The 12,954-nt window shown below is 44.8% G+C and overlaps 10 non-coding genes across 10 annotated transcripts; all 10 read right to left on the reverse strand.

The window, feature by feature from the left end:
* Positions 1–794: 794 nt before the first annotated feature.
* Positions 795–985, reverse strand: LOC141236166 (U2 spliceosomal RNA). Its single transcript, XR_012301860.1, has one exon. It is a non-coding gene; the product is annotated as a U2 spliceosomal RNA (small nuclear RNA).
* A 1,118-nt stretch (positions 986–2,103) lies between these two features.
* On the reverse strand, positions 2,104–2,294 carry LOC141236167 (U2 spliceosomal RNA). The gene has a single exon (XR_012301861.1). It is a non-coding gene; the product is annotated as a U2 spliceosomal RNA (small nuclear RNA).
* Positions 2,295–3,406: 1,112 nt separating this feature from the next.
* Positions 3,407–3,597, reverse strand: LOC141236168 (U2 spliceosomal RNA). Its single transcript, XR_012301862.1, has one exon. It is a non-coding gene; the product is annotated as a U2 spliceosomal RNA (small nuclear RNA).
* Positions 3,598–4,706: 1,109 nt separating this feature from the next.
* Positions 4,707–4,897, reverse strand: LOC141236241 (U2 spliceosomal RNA). The gene has a single exon (XR_012301935.1). It is a non-coding gene; the product is annotated as a U2 spliceosomal RNA (small nuclear RNA).
* Positions 4,898–6,015: 1,118 nt separating this feature from the next.
* On the reverse strand, positions 6,016–6,206 carry LOC141236169 (U2 spliceosomal RNA). The gene has a single exon (XR_012301863.1). It is a non-coding gene; the product is annotated as a U2 spliceosomal RNA (small nuclear RNA).
* Positions 6,207–7,324: 1,118 nt separating this feature from the next.
* Positions 7,325–7,515, reverse strand: LOC141236171 (U2 spliceosomal RNA). The gene has a single exon (XR_012301865.1). It is a non-coding gene; the product is annotated as a U2 spliceosomal RNA (small nuclear RNA).
* A 1,112-nt stretch (positions 7,516–8,627) lies between these two features.
* On the reverse strand, positions 8,628–8,818 carry LOC141236172 (U2 spliceosomal RNA). Its single transcript, XR_012301866.1, has one exon. It is a non-coding gene; the product is annotated as a U2 spliceosomal RNA (small nuclear RNA).
* Positions 8,819–9,933: 1,115 nt separating this feature from the next.
* Positions 9,934–10,124, reverse strand: LOC141236173 (U2 spliceosomal RNA). Its single transcript, XR_012301867.1, has one exon. It is a non-coding gene; the product is annotated as a U2 spliceosomal RNA (small nuclear RNA).
* Positions 10,125–11,242: 1,118 nt separating this feature from the next.
* On the reverse strand, positions 11,243–11,433 carry LOC141236174 (U2 spliceosomal RNA). The gene has a single exon (XR_012301868.1). It is a non-coding gene; the product is annotated as a U2 spliceosomal RNA (small nuclear RNA).
* A 1,115-nt stretch (positions 11,434–12,548) lies between these two features.
* Positions 12,549–12,739, reverse strand: LOC141236175 (U2 spliceosomal RNA). Its single transcript, XR_012301869.1, has one exon. It is a non-coding gene; the product is annotated as a U2 spliceosomal RNA (small nuclear RNA).
* Between the last annotated feature and the right edge of the window lie 215 nt (positions 12,740–12,954).

The following is a 12,954-nucleotide window of genomic DNA, read 5'->3' on the forward strand; positions in this document are numbered from 1 at the left end:
CTGCTGCTGCTGCTGCTGCTGGCTGTCCAGCAGCAGACTGAAGGTGGCTGCTGCTGTGCACAGGTATATAAAGGCTCAGAGCCTATTATGACACGCGCAGCCAGCGTTCCATTGCCACATTCCATCTACTGCAGGCAGGATACCTGGCTGGCTGAATGTCGCTGAGAAGCTCACAGAGACCGCCATAAGCAACAGTTTAACAGAATGCCACAGACTAATCAACCAAACTTTTTGGGTTGGGTTCTCTTTTATAGTCTGCAGGCATTAAATGAAAGAAGTCAGTGTTCCAGCAGAAGGAGACAACGTTTCAGAAAAGGCATTGTAGCAAACCAAAAATGAAATTTTAAGCGCAGCAGAGTAACCAGCGCACATACCTGTTAGCTCAGGTGAGTTTAAAAGGCTGCTGTTGATAACAAGGGCATTTGCTAAATAGATGGTGTGTGTGCAACAATATACTGAAAGGTCAATTATATTGTGCAGCTTATCTCACCACCTGTAGTTATTTAGGTGAAAGCTCCAAAATGCTTGCCTAATATGTCTGTTTATCCAAAAGGAAGTAAAAAGGGAGAGCTAGAAAGATAGCATTGCATCACATTACATGGCAATGCAATGCACAGTTGCTGAAGTTGAACCAAAATGAGCTTGTAATCTGGCTTCTGCAACTTTGAACATGAAAAATCCAATGAGGAGAAGAAAAGCAAAGCCAAAGAGTCCATCCCAAAATCCGACAAACAAGCAAAATGAACAAAAAACATTGAATTCAATTCTTTCTGATTTTAGAAACTGCATTAAAGAAGGGGTGCACCGGTCCTGGAGATACTGCAATACCAGGTCAATGCGTGGAGTGGACAGAGCAAGCTCTTTTTCCATCTCCCTGTTCTAAAAATCCATTTAATATATGGTCCCCAGATAGGGGACGTATCAGATATTAAACTGATAAGAACAGATACTACACTTGATCTTAGCCAAAAGGCCGAGAAGCGATAACCAGAATTGGTTTCAAACTACGGAGCCACCCAAGGATCCTGAAAAGTCCATTTGTGGAGATGAGCTCCTGGACTCCCGTTAAGAAGACATGTTGTCAACCTCTAGATCCCTTACATGCCTGCACTTTTCGGCTTGCTGCTGCTGCAATCCACGCGTTTTAGATCTGCATAACTCCACCTCTTTAAACACAGCACCTTCACCCCCTGCTGTTCCCACCCGCCTCAACACCGTTGGAAGGGAGGAGAACCAATTAAGGCGGGGGGTGGGGTGGAACGAGCAGCTGTCTACCCTTAGCAGGAGGGCTCCTGATTACATACCTCTCCTGCTGCTGCTGCTGCTGCTGGCTGTCCAGCAGCAGACTGAAGGTGGCTGCTGCTGTGCACAGGTATATAAAGGCTCAGAGCCTATTATGACACGCGCAGCCAGCGTTCCATTGCCACATTCCATCTACTGCAGGCAGGATACCTGGCTGGCTGAATGTCGCTGAGAAGCTCACAGAGACCGCCATAAGCAACAGTTTAACAGAATGCCACAGACTAATCAACCAAACTTTTTGGGTTGGGTTCTCTTTTTTAGTCTGCAGGCATTAAATGAAAGAAGTCAGTGTTCCAGCAGAAGGAGACAACGTTTCAGAAAAGGCATTGTAGCAAACCAAAAAAGAAATTTTAAGCGCAGCAGAGTAACCAGCGCACATACCTGTTAGCTCAGGTGAGTTTAAAAGGCTGCTGTTGATAACAAGGGCATTTGCTAAATAGATGGTGTGTGTGCAACAATATACTGAAAGGTCAATTATATTGTGCAGCTTATCTCACCACCTGTAGTTATTTAGGTGAAAGCTCCAAAATGCTTGCCTAATATGTCTGTTTATCCAAAAGGAAGTAAAAAGGGAGAGCTAGAAAGATAGCATTGCATCACATTACATGGCAATGCAATGCACAGTTGCTGAAGTTGAACCAAAATGAGCTTGTAATCTGGCTTCTGCAACTTTGAACATGAAAAATCCAATGAGGAGAAGAAAAGCAAAGCCAAAGAGTCCATCCCAAAATCCGACAAACAAGCAAAATGAACAAAAAACATTGAATTCAATTCTTTCTGATTTTAGAAACTGCATTAAAGAAGGGGTGCACCGGTCCTGGAGATACTGCAATACCAGGTCAATGCGTGGAGTGGACAGAGCAAGCTCTTTTTCCATCTCCCTGTTCTAAAAATCCATTTAATATATGGTCCCCAGATAGGGGACGTATCAGATATTAAACTGATAAGAACAGATACTACACTTGATCTTAGCCAAAAGGCCGAGAAGCGATAACCAGAATTGGTTTCAAACTACGGAGCCACCCAAGGATCCTGAAAAGTCCATTTGTGGAGATGAGCTCCTGGACTCCCGTTAAGAAGACATGTTGTCAACCTCTAGATCCCTTACATGCCTGCACTTTTCGGCTTGCTGCTGCTGCAATCCACGCGTTTTAGATCTGCATAACTCCACCTCTTTAAACACAGCACCTTCACCCCCTGCTGTTCCCACCCGCCTCAACACCGTTGGAAGGGAGGAGAACCAATTAAGGCGGGGGGTGGGGTGGAACGAGCAGCTGTCTACCCTTAGCAGGAGGGCTCCTGATTACATACCTCTCCTGCTGCTGCTGCTGGCTGTCCAGCAGCAGACTGAAGGTGGCTGCTGCTGTGCACAGGTATATAAAGGCTCAGAGCCTATTATGACACGCGCAGCCAGCGTTCCATTGCCACATTCCATCTACTGCAGGCAGGATACCTGGCTGGCTGAATGTCGCTGAGAAGCTCACAGAGACCGCCATAAGCAACAGTTTAACAGAATGCCACAGGCTAATCAACCAAACTTTTTGGGTTGGGTTCTCTTTTATAGTCTGCAGGCATTAAATGAAAGAAGTCAGTGTTCCAGCAGAAGGAGACAACGTTTCAGAAAAGGCATTGTAGCAAACCAAAAAAGAAATTTTAAGTGCAGCAGAGTAACCAGCGCACATACCTGTTAGCTCAGGTGAGTTTAAAAGGCTGCTGTTGATAACAAGGGCATTTGCTAAATAGATGGTGTGTGTGCAACAATATACTGAAAGGTCAATTATATTGTGCAGCTTATCTCACCACCTGTAGTTATTTAGGTGAAAGCTCCAAAATGCTTGCCTAATATGTCTGTTTATCCAAAAGGAAGTAAAAAGGGAGAGCTAGAAAGATAGCATTGCATCACATTACATGGCAATGCAATGCACAGTTGCTGAAGTTGAACCAAAATGAGCTTGTAATCTGGCTTCTGCAACTTTGAACATGAAAAATCCAATGAGGAGAAGAAAAGCAAAGCCAAAGAGTCCATCCCAAAATCCGACAAACAAGCAAAATGAACAAAAAACATTGAATTCAATTCTTTCTGATTTTAGAAACTGCATTAAAGAAGGGGTGCACCGGTCCTGGAGATACTGCAATACCAGGTCAATGCGTGGAGTGGACAGAGCAAGCTCTTTTTCCATCTCCCTGTTCTAAAAATCCATTTAATATATGGTCCCCAGATAGGGGACGTATCAGATATTAAACTGATAAGAACAGATACTACACTTGATCTTAGCCAAAAGGCCGAGAAGCGATAACCAGAATTGGTTTCAAACTACGGAGCCACCCAAGGATCCTGAAAAGTCCATTTGTGGAGATGAGCTCCTGGACTCCCGTTAAGAAGACATGTTGTCAACCTCTAGATCCCTTACATGCCTGCACTTTTCGGCTTGCTGCTGCTGCAATCCACGCGTTTTAGATCTGCATAACTCCACCTCTTTAAACACAGCACCTTCACCCCCTGCTGTTCCCACCCGCCTCAACACCGTTGGAAGGGAGGAGAACCAATTAAGGCGGGGGGTGGGGTGGAACGAGCAGCTGTCTACCCTTAGCAGGAGGGCTCCTGATTACATACCTCTCCTGCTGCTGCTGGCTGTCCAGCAGCAGACTGAAGGTGGCTGCTGCTGTGCACAGGTATATAAAGGCTCAGAGCCTATTATGACACGCGCAGCCAGCGTTCCATTGCCACATTCCATCTACTGCAGGCAGGATACCTGGCTGGCTGAATGTCGCTGAGAAGCTCACAGAGACCGCCATAAGCAACAGTTTAACAGAATGCCACAGACTAATCAACCAAACTTTTTGGGTTGGGTTCTCTTTTATAGTCTGCAGGCATTAAATGAAAGAAGTCAGTGTTCCAGCAGAAGGAGACAACGTTTCAGAAAAGGCATTGTAGCAAACCAAAAAAGAAATTTTAAGCGCAGCAGAGTAACCAGCGCACATACCTGTTAGCTCAGGTGAGTTTAAAAGGCTGCTGTTGATAACAAGGGCATTTGCTAAATAGATGGTGTGTGTGCAACAATATACTGAAAGGTCAATTATATTGTGCAGCTTATCTCACCACCTGTAGTTATTTAGGTGAAAGCTCCAAAATGCTTGCCTAATATGTCTGTTTATCCAAAAGGAAGTAAAAAGGGAGAGCTAGAAAGATAGCATTGCATCACATTACATGGCAATGCAATGCACAGTTGCTGAAGTTGAACCAAAATGAGCTTGTAATCTGGCTTCTGCAACTTTGAACATGAAAAATCCAATGAGGAGAAGAAAAGCAAAGCCAAAGAGTCCATCCCAAAATCCGACAAACAAGCAAAATGAACAAAAAACATTGAATTCAATTCTTTCTGATTTTAGAAACTGCATTAAAGAAGGGGTGCACCGGTCCTGGAGATACTGCAATACCAGGTCAATGCGTGGAGTGGACAGAGCAAGCTCTTTTACCATCTCCCTGTTCTAAAAATCCATTTAATATATGGTCCCCAGATAGGGGACGTATCAGATATTAAACTGATAAGAACAGATACTACACTTGATCTTAGCCAAAAGGCCGAGAAGCGATAACCAGAATTGGTTTCAAACTACGGAGCCACCCAAGGATCCTGAAAAGTCCATTTGTGGAGATGAGCTCCTGGACTCCCGTTAAGAAGACATGTTGTCAACCTCTAGATCCCTTACATGCCTGCACTTTTCGGCTTGCTGCTGCTGCAATCCACGCGTTTTAGATCTGCATAACTCCACCTCTTTAAACACAGCACCTTCACCCCCTGCTGTTCCCACCCGCCTCAACACCGTTGGAAGGGAGGAGAACCAATTAAGGCGGGGGGTGGGGTGGAACGAGCAGCTGTCTACCCTTAGCAGGAGGGCTCCTGATTACATACCTCTCCTGCTGCTGCTGCTGCTGCTGGCTGTCCAGCAGCAGACTGAAGGTGGCTGCTGCTGTGCACAGGTATATAAAGGCTCAGAGCCTATTATGACACGCGCAGCCAGCGTTCCATTGCCACATTCCATCTACTGCAGGCAGGATACCTGGCTGGCTGAATGTCGCTGAGAAGCTCACAGAGACCGCCATAAGCAACAGTTTAACAGAATGCCACAGACTAATCAACCAAACTTTTTGGGTTGGGTTCTCTTTTATAGTCTGCAGGCATTAAATGAAAGAAGTCAGTGTTCCAGCAGAAGGAGACAACGTTTCAGAAAAGGCATTGTAGCAAACCAAAAATGAAATTTTAAGCGCAGCAGAGTAACCAGCGCACATACCTGTTAGCTCAGGTGAGTTTAAAAGGCTGCTGTTGATAACAAGGGCATTTGCTAAATAGATGGTGTGTGTGCAACAATATACTGAAAGGTCAATTATATTGTGCAGCTTATCTCACCACCTGTAGTTATTTAGGTGAAAGCTCCAAAATGCTTGCCTAATATGTCTGTTTATCCAAAAGGAAGTAAAAAGGGAGAGCTAGAAAGATAGCATTGCATCACATTACATGGCAATGCAATGCACAGTTGCTGAAGTTGAACCAAAATGAGCTTGTAATCTGGCTTCTGCAACTTTGAACATGAAAAATCCAATGAGGAGAAGAAAAGCAAAGCCAAAGAGTCCATCCCAAAATCCGACAAACAAGCAAAATGAACAAAAAACATTGAATTCAATTCTTTCTGATTTTAGAAACTGCATTAAAGAAGGGGTGCACCGGTCCTGGAGATACTGCAATACCAGGTCAATGCGTGGAGTGGACAGAGCAAGCTCTTTTTCCATCTCCCTGTTCTAAAAATCCATTTAATATATGGTCCCCAGATAGGGGACGTATCAGATATTAAACTGATAAGAACAGATACTACACTTGATCTTAGCCAAAAGGCCGAGAAGCGATAACCAGAATTGGTTTCAAACTACGGAGCCACCCAAGGATCCTGAAAAGTCCATTTGTGGAGATGAGCTCCTGGACTCCCGTTAAGAAGACATGTTGTCAACCTCTAGATCCCTTACATGCCTGCACTTTTCGGCTTGCTGCTGCTGCAATCCACGCGTTTTAGATCTGCATAACTCCACCTCTTTAAACACAGCACCTTCACCCCCTGCTGTTCCCACCCGCCTCAACACCGTTGGAAGGGAGGAGAACCAATTAAGGCGGGGGGTGGGGTGGAACGAGCAGCTGTCTACCCTTAGCAGGAGGGCTCCTGATTACATACCTCTCCTGCTGCTGCTGCTGCTGCTGGCTGTCCAGCAGCAGACTGAAGGTGGCTGCTGCTGTGCACAGGTATATAAAGGCTCAGAGCCTATTATGACACGCGCAGCCAGCGTTCCATTGCCACATTCCATCTACTGCAGGCAGGATACCTGGCTGGCTGAATGTCGCTGAGAAGCTCACAGAGACCGCCATAAGCAACAGTTTAACAGAATGCCACAGACTAATCAACCAAACTTTTTGGGTTGGGTTCTCTTTTTTAGTCTGCAGGCATTAAATGAAAGAAGTCAGTGTTCCAGCAGAAGGAGACAACGTTTCAGAAAAGGCATTGTAGCAAACCAAAAAAGAAATTTTAAGCGCAGCAGAGTAACCAGCGCACATACCTGTTAGCTCAGGTGAGTTTAAAAGGCTGCTGTTGATAACAAGGGCATTTGCTAAATAGATGGTGTGTGTGCAACAATATACTGAAAGGTCAATTATATTGTGCAGCTTATCTCACCACCTGTAGTTATTTAGGTGAAAGCTCCAAAATGCTTGCCTAATATGTCTGTTTATCCAAAAGGAAGTAAAAAGGGAGAGCTAGAAAGATAGCATTGCATCACATTACATGGCAATGCAATGCACAGTTGCTGAAGTTGAACCAAAATGAGCTTGTAATCTGGCTTCTGCAACTTTGAACATGAAAAATCCAATGAGGAGAAGAAAAGCAAAGCCAAAGAGTCCATCCCAAAATCCGACAAACAAGCAAAATGAACAAAAAACATTGAATTCAATTCTTTCTGATTTTAGAAACTGCATTAAAGAAGGGGTGCACCGGTCCTGGAGATACTGCAATACCAGGTCAATGCGTGGAGTGGACAGAGCAAGCTCTTTTTCCATCTCCCTGTTCTAAAAATCCATTTAATATATGGTCCCCAGATAGGGGACGTATCAGATATTAAACTGATAAGAACAGATACTACACTTGATCTTAGCCAAAAGGCCGAGAAGCGATAACCAGAATTGGTTTCAAACTACGGAGCCACCCAAGGATCCTGAAAAGTCCATTTGTGGAGATGAGCTCCTGGACTCCCGTTAAGAAGACATGTTGTCAACCTCTAGATCCCTTACATGCCTGCACTTTTCGGCTTGCTGCTGCTGCAATCCACGCGTTTTAGATCTGCATAACTCCACCTCTTTAAACACAGCACCTTCACCCCCTGCTGTTCCCACCCGCCTCAACACCGTTGGAAGGGAGGAGAACCAATTAAGGCGGGGGGTGGGGTGGAACGAGCAGCTGTCTACCCTTAGCAGGAGGGCTCCTGATTACATACCTCTCCTGCTGCTGCTGCTGGCTGTCCAGCAGCAGACTGAAGGTGGCTGCTGCTGTGCACAGGTATATAAAGGCTCAGAGCCTATTATGACACGCGCAGCCAGCGTTCCATTGCCACATTCCATCTACTGCAGGCAGGATACCTGGCTGGCTGAATGTCGCTGAGAAGCTCACAGAGACCGCCATAAGCAACAGTTTAACAGAATGCCACAGGCTAATCAACCAAACTTTTTGGGTTGGGTTCTCTTTTATAGTCTGCAGGCATTAAATGAAAGAAGTCAGTGTTCCAGCAGAAGGAGACAACGTTTCAGAAAAGGCATTGTAGCAAACCAAAAAAGAAATTTTAAGTGCAGCAGAGTAACCAGCGCACATACCTGTTAGCTCAGGTGAGTTTAAAAGGCTGCTGTTGATAACAAGGGCATTTGCTAAATAGATGGTGTGTGTGCAACAATATACTGAAAGGTCAATTATATTGTGCAGCTTATCTCACCACCTGTAGTTATTTAGGTGAAAGCTCCAAAATGCTTGCCTAATATGTCTGTTTATCCAAAAGGAAGTAAAAAGGGAGAGCTAGAAAGATAGCATTGCATCACATTACATGGCAATGCAATGCACAGTTGCTGAAGTTGAACCAAAATGAGCTTGTAATCTGGCTTCTGCAACTTTGAACATGAAAAATCCAATGAGGAGAAGAAAAGCAAAGCCAAAGAGTCCATCCCAAAATCCGACAAACAAGCAAAATGAACAAAAAACATTGAATTCAATTCTTTCTGATTTTAGAAACTGCATTAAAGAAGGGGTGCACCGGTCCTGGAGATACTGCAATACCAGGTCAATGCGTGGAGTGGACAGAGCAAGCTCTTTTTCCATCTCCCTGTTCTAAAAATCCATTTAATATATGGTCCCCAGATAGGGGACGTATCAGATATTAAACTGATAAGAACAGATACTACACTTGATCTTAGCCAAAAGGCCGAGAAGCGATAACCAGAATTGGTTTCAAACTACGGAGCCACCCAAGGATCCTGAAAAGTCCATTTGTGGAGATGAGCTCCTGGACTCCCGTTAAGAAGACATGTTGTCAACCTCTAGATCCCTTACATGCCTGCACTTTTCGGCTTGCTGCTGCTGCAATCCACGCGTTTTAGATCTGCATAACTCCACCTCTTTAAACACAGCACCTTCACCCCCTGCTGTTCCCACCCGCCTCAACACCGTTGGAAGGGAGGAGAACCAATTAAGGCGGGGGGTGGGGTGGAACGAGCAGCTGTCTACCCTTAGCAGGAGGGCTCCTGATTACATACCTCTCCTGCTGCTGCTGCTGCTGGCTGTCCAGCAGCAGACTGAAGGTGGCTGCTGCTGTGCACAGGTATATAAAGGCTCAGAGCCTATTATGACACGCGCAGCCAGCGTTCCATTGCCACATTCCATCTACTGCAGGCAGGATACCTGGCTGGCTGAATGTCGCTGAGAAGCTCACAGAGACCGCCATAAGCAACAGTTTAACAGAATGCCACAGACTAATCAACCAAACTTTTTGGGTTGGGTTCTCTTTTATAGTCTGCAGGCATTAAATGAAAGAAGTCAGTGTTCCAGCAGAAGGAGACAACGTTTCAGAAAAGGCATTGTAGCAAACCAAAAAAGAAATTTTAAGCGCAGCAGAGTAACCAGCGCACATACCTGTTAGCTCAGGTGAGTTTAAAAGGCTGCTGTTGATAACAAGGGCATTTGCTAAATAGATGGTGTGTGTGCAACAATATACTGAAAGGTCAATTATATTGTGCAGCTTATCTCACCACCTGTAGTTATTTAGGTGAAAGCTCCAAAATGCTTGCCTAATATGTCTGTTTATCCAAAAGGAAGTAAAAAGGGAGAGCTAGAAAGATAGCATTGCATCACATTACATGGCAATGCAATGCACAGTTGCTGAAGTTGAACCAAAATGAGCTTGTAATCTGGCTTCTGCAACTTTGAACATGAAAAATCCAATGAGGAGAAGAAAAGCAAAGCCAAAGAGTCCATCCCAAAATCCGACAAACAAGCAAAATGAACAAAAAACATTGAATTCAATTCTTTCTGATTTTAGAAACTGCATTAAAGAAGGGGTGCACCGGTCCTGGAGATACTGCAATACCAGGTCAATGCGTGGAGTGGACAGAGCAAGCTCTTTTTCCATCTCCCTGTTCTAAAAATCCATTTAATATATGGTCCCCAGATAGGGGACGTATCAGATATTAAACTGATAAGAACAGATACTACACTTGATCTTAGCCAAAAGGCCGAGAAGCGATAACCAGAATTGGTTTCAAACTACGGAGCCACCCAAGGATCCTGAAAAGTCCATTTGTGGAGATGAGCTCCTGGACTCCCGTTAAGAAGACATGTTGTCAACCTCTAGATCCCTTACATGCCTGCACTTTTCGGCTTGCTGCTGCTGCAATCCACGCGTTTTAGATCTGCATAACTCCACCTCTTTAAACACAGCACCTTCACCCCCTGCTGTTCCCACCCGCCTCAACACCGTTGGAAGGGAGGAGAACCAATTAAGGCGGGGGGTGGGGTGGAACGAGCAGCTGTCTACCCTTAGCAGGAGGGCTCCTGATTACATACCTCTCCTGCTGCTGCTGCTGCTGCTGGCTGTCCAGCAGCAGACTGAAGGTGGCTGCTGCTGTGCACAGGTATATAAAGGCTCAGAGCCTATTATGACACGCGCAGCCAGCGTTCCATTGCCACATTCCATCTACTGCAGGCAGGATACCTGGCTGGCTGAATGTCGCTGAGAAGCTCACAGAGACCGCCATAAGCAACAGTTTAACAGAATGCCACAGACTAATCAACCAAACTTTTTGGGTTGGGTTCTCTTTTATAGTCTGCAGGCATTAAATGAAAGAAGTCAGTGTTCCAGCAGAAGGAGACAACGTTTCAGAAAAGGCATTGTAGCAAACCAAAAAAGAAATTTTAAGCGCAGCAGAGTAACCAGCGCACATACCTGTTAGCTCAGGTGAGTTTAAAAGGCTGCTGTTGATAACAAGGGCATTTGCTAAATAGATGGTGTGTGTGCAACAATATACTGAAATGTCAATTATATTGTGCAGCTTATCTCACCACCTGTAGTTATTTAGGTGAAAGCTCCAAAATGCTTGCCTAATATGTCTGTTTATCCAAAAGGAAGTAAAAAGGGAGAGCTAGAAAGATAGCATTGCATCACATTACATGGCAATGCAATGCACAGTTGCTGAAGTTGAACCAAAATGAGCTTGTAATCTGGCTTCTGCAACTTTGAACATGAAAAATCCAATGAGGAGAAGAAAAGCAAAGCCAAAGAGTCCATCCCAAAATCCGACAAACAAGCAAAATGAACAAAAAACATTGAATTCAATTCTTTCTGATTTTAGAAACTGCATTAAAGAAGGGGTGCACCGGTCCTGGAGATACTGCAATACCAGGTCAATGCGTGGAGTGGACAGAGCAAGCTCTTTTTCCATCTCCCTGTTCTAAAAATCCATTTAATATATGGTCCCCAGATAGGGGACGTATCAGATATTAAACTGATAAGAACAGATACTACACTTGATCTTAGCCAAAAGGCCGAGAAGCGATAACCAGAATTGGTTTCAAACTACGGAGCCACCCAAGGATCCTGAAAAGTCCATTTGTGGAGATGAGCTCCTGGACTCCCGTTAAGAAGACATGTTGTCAACCTCTAGATCCCTTACATGCCTGCACTTTTCGGCTTGCTGCTGCTGCAATCCACGCGTTTTAGATCTGCATAACTCCACCTCTTTAAACACAGCACCTTCACCCCCTGCTGTTCCCACCCGCCTCAACACCGTTGGAAGGGAGGAGAACCAATTAAGGCGGGGGGTGGGGTGGAACGAGCAGCTGTCTACCCTTAGCAGGAGGGCTCCTGATTACATACCTCTCCTGCTGCTGCTGCTGCTGGCTGTCCAGCAGCAGACTGAAGGTGGCTGCTGCTGTGCACAGGTATATAAAGGCTCAGAGCCTATTATGACACGCGCAGCCAGCGTTCCATTGCCACATTCCATCTACTGCAGGCAGGATACCTGGCTGGCTGAATGTCGCTGAGAAGCTCACAGAGACCGCCATAAGCAACAGTTTAACAGAATGCCACAGACTAATCAACCAAACTTTTTGGGTTGGGTTCTCTTTTATAGTCTGCAGGCATTAAATGAAAGAAGTCAGTGTTCCAGCAGAAGGAGACAACGTTTCAGAAAAGGCATTATAGCAAACCAAAAAAGAAATTTTAAGCGCAGCAGAGTAACCAGCGCACATACCTGTTAGCTCAGGTGAGTTTAAAAGGCTGCTGTTGATAACAAGGGCATTTGCTAAATAGATGGTGTGTGTGCAACAATATACTGAAAGGTCAATTATATTGTGCAGCTTATCTCACCACCTGTAGTTATTTAGGTGAAAGCTCCAAAATGCTTGCCTAATATGTCTGTTTATCCAAAAGGAAGTAAAAAGGGAGAGCTAGAAAGATAGCATTGCATCACATTACATGGCAATGCAATGCACAGTTGCTGAAGTTGAACCAAAATGAGCTTGTAATCTGGCTTCTGCAACTTTGAACATGAAAAATCCAATGAGGAGAAGAAAAGCAAAGCCAAAGAGTCCATCCCAAAATCCGACAAACAAGCAAAATGAACAAAAAACATTGAATTCAATTCTTTCTGATTTTAGAAACTGCATTAAAGAAGGGGTGCACCGGTCCTGGAGATACTGCAATACCAGGTCAATGCGTGGAGTGGACAGAGCAAGCTCTTTTTCCATCTCCCTGTTCTAAAAATCCATTTAATATATGGTCCCCAGATAGGGGACGTATCAGATATTAAACTGATAAGAACAGATACTACACTTGATCTTAGCCAAAAGGCCGAGAAGCGATAACCAGAATTGGTTTCAAACTACGGAGCCACCCAAGGATCCTGAAAAGTCCATTTGTGGAGATGAGCTCCTGGACTCCCGTTAAGAAGACATGTTGTCAACCTCTAGATCCCTTACATGCCTGCACTTTTCGGCTTGCTGCTGCTGCAATCCACGCGTTTTAGATCTGCATAACTCCACCTCTTTAAACACAGCACCTTCACCCCCTGCTGTTCC

Source organism: Phyllobates terribilis, unplaced genomic scaffold, assembly GCF_046119375.1.
Source record: "Phyllobates terribilis strain yellow unplaced genomic scaffold, ASM4611937v1 Scaffold_693__1_contigs__length_808095, whole genome shotgun sequence".
Taxonomy (NCBI): domain Eukaryota; kingdom Metazoa; phylum Chordata; class Amphibia; order Anura; family Dendrobatidae; genus Phyllobates; species Phyllobates terribilis.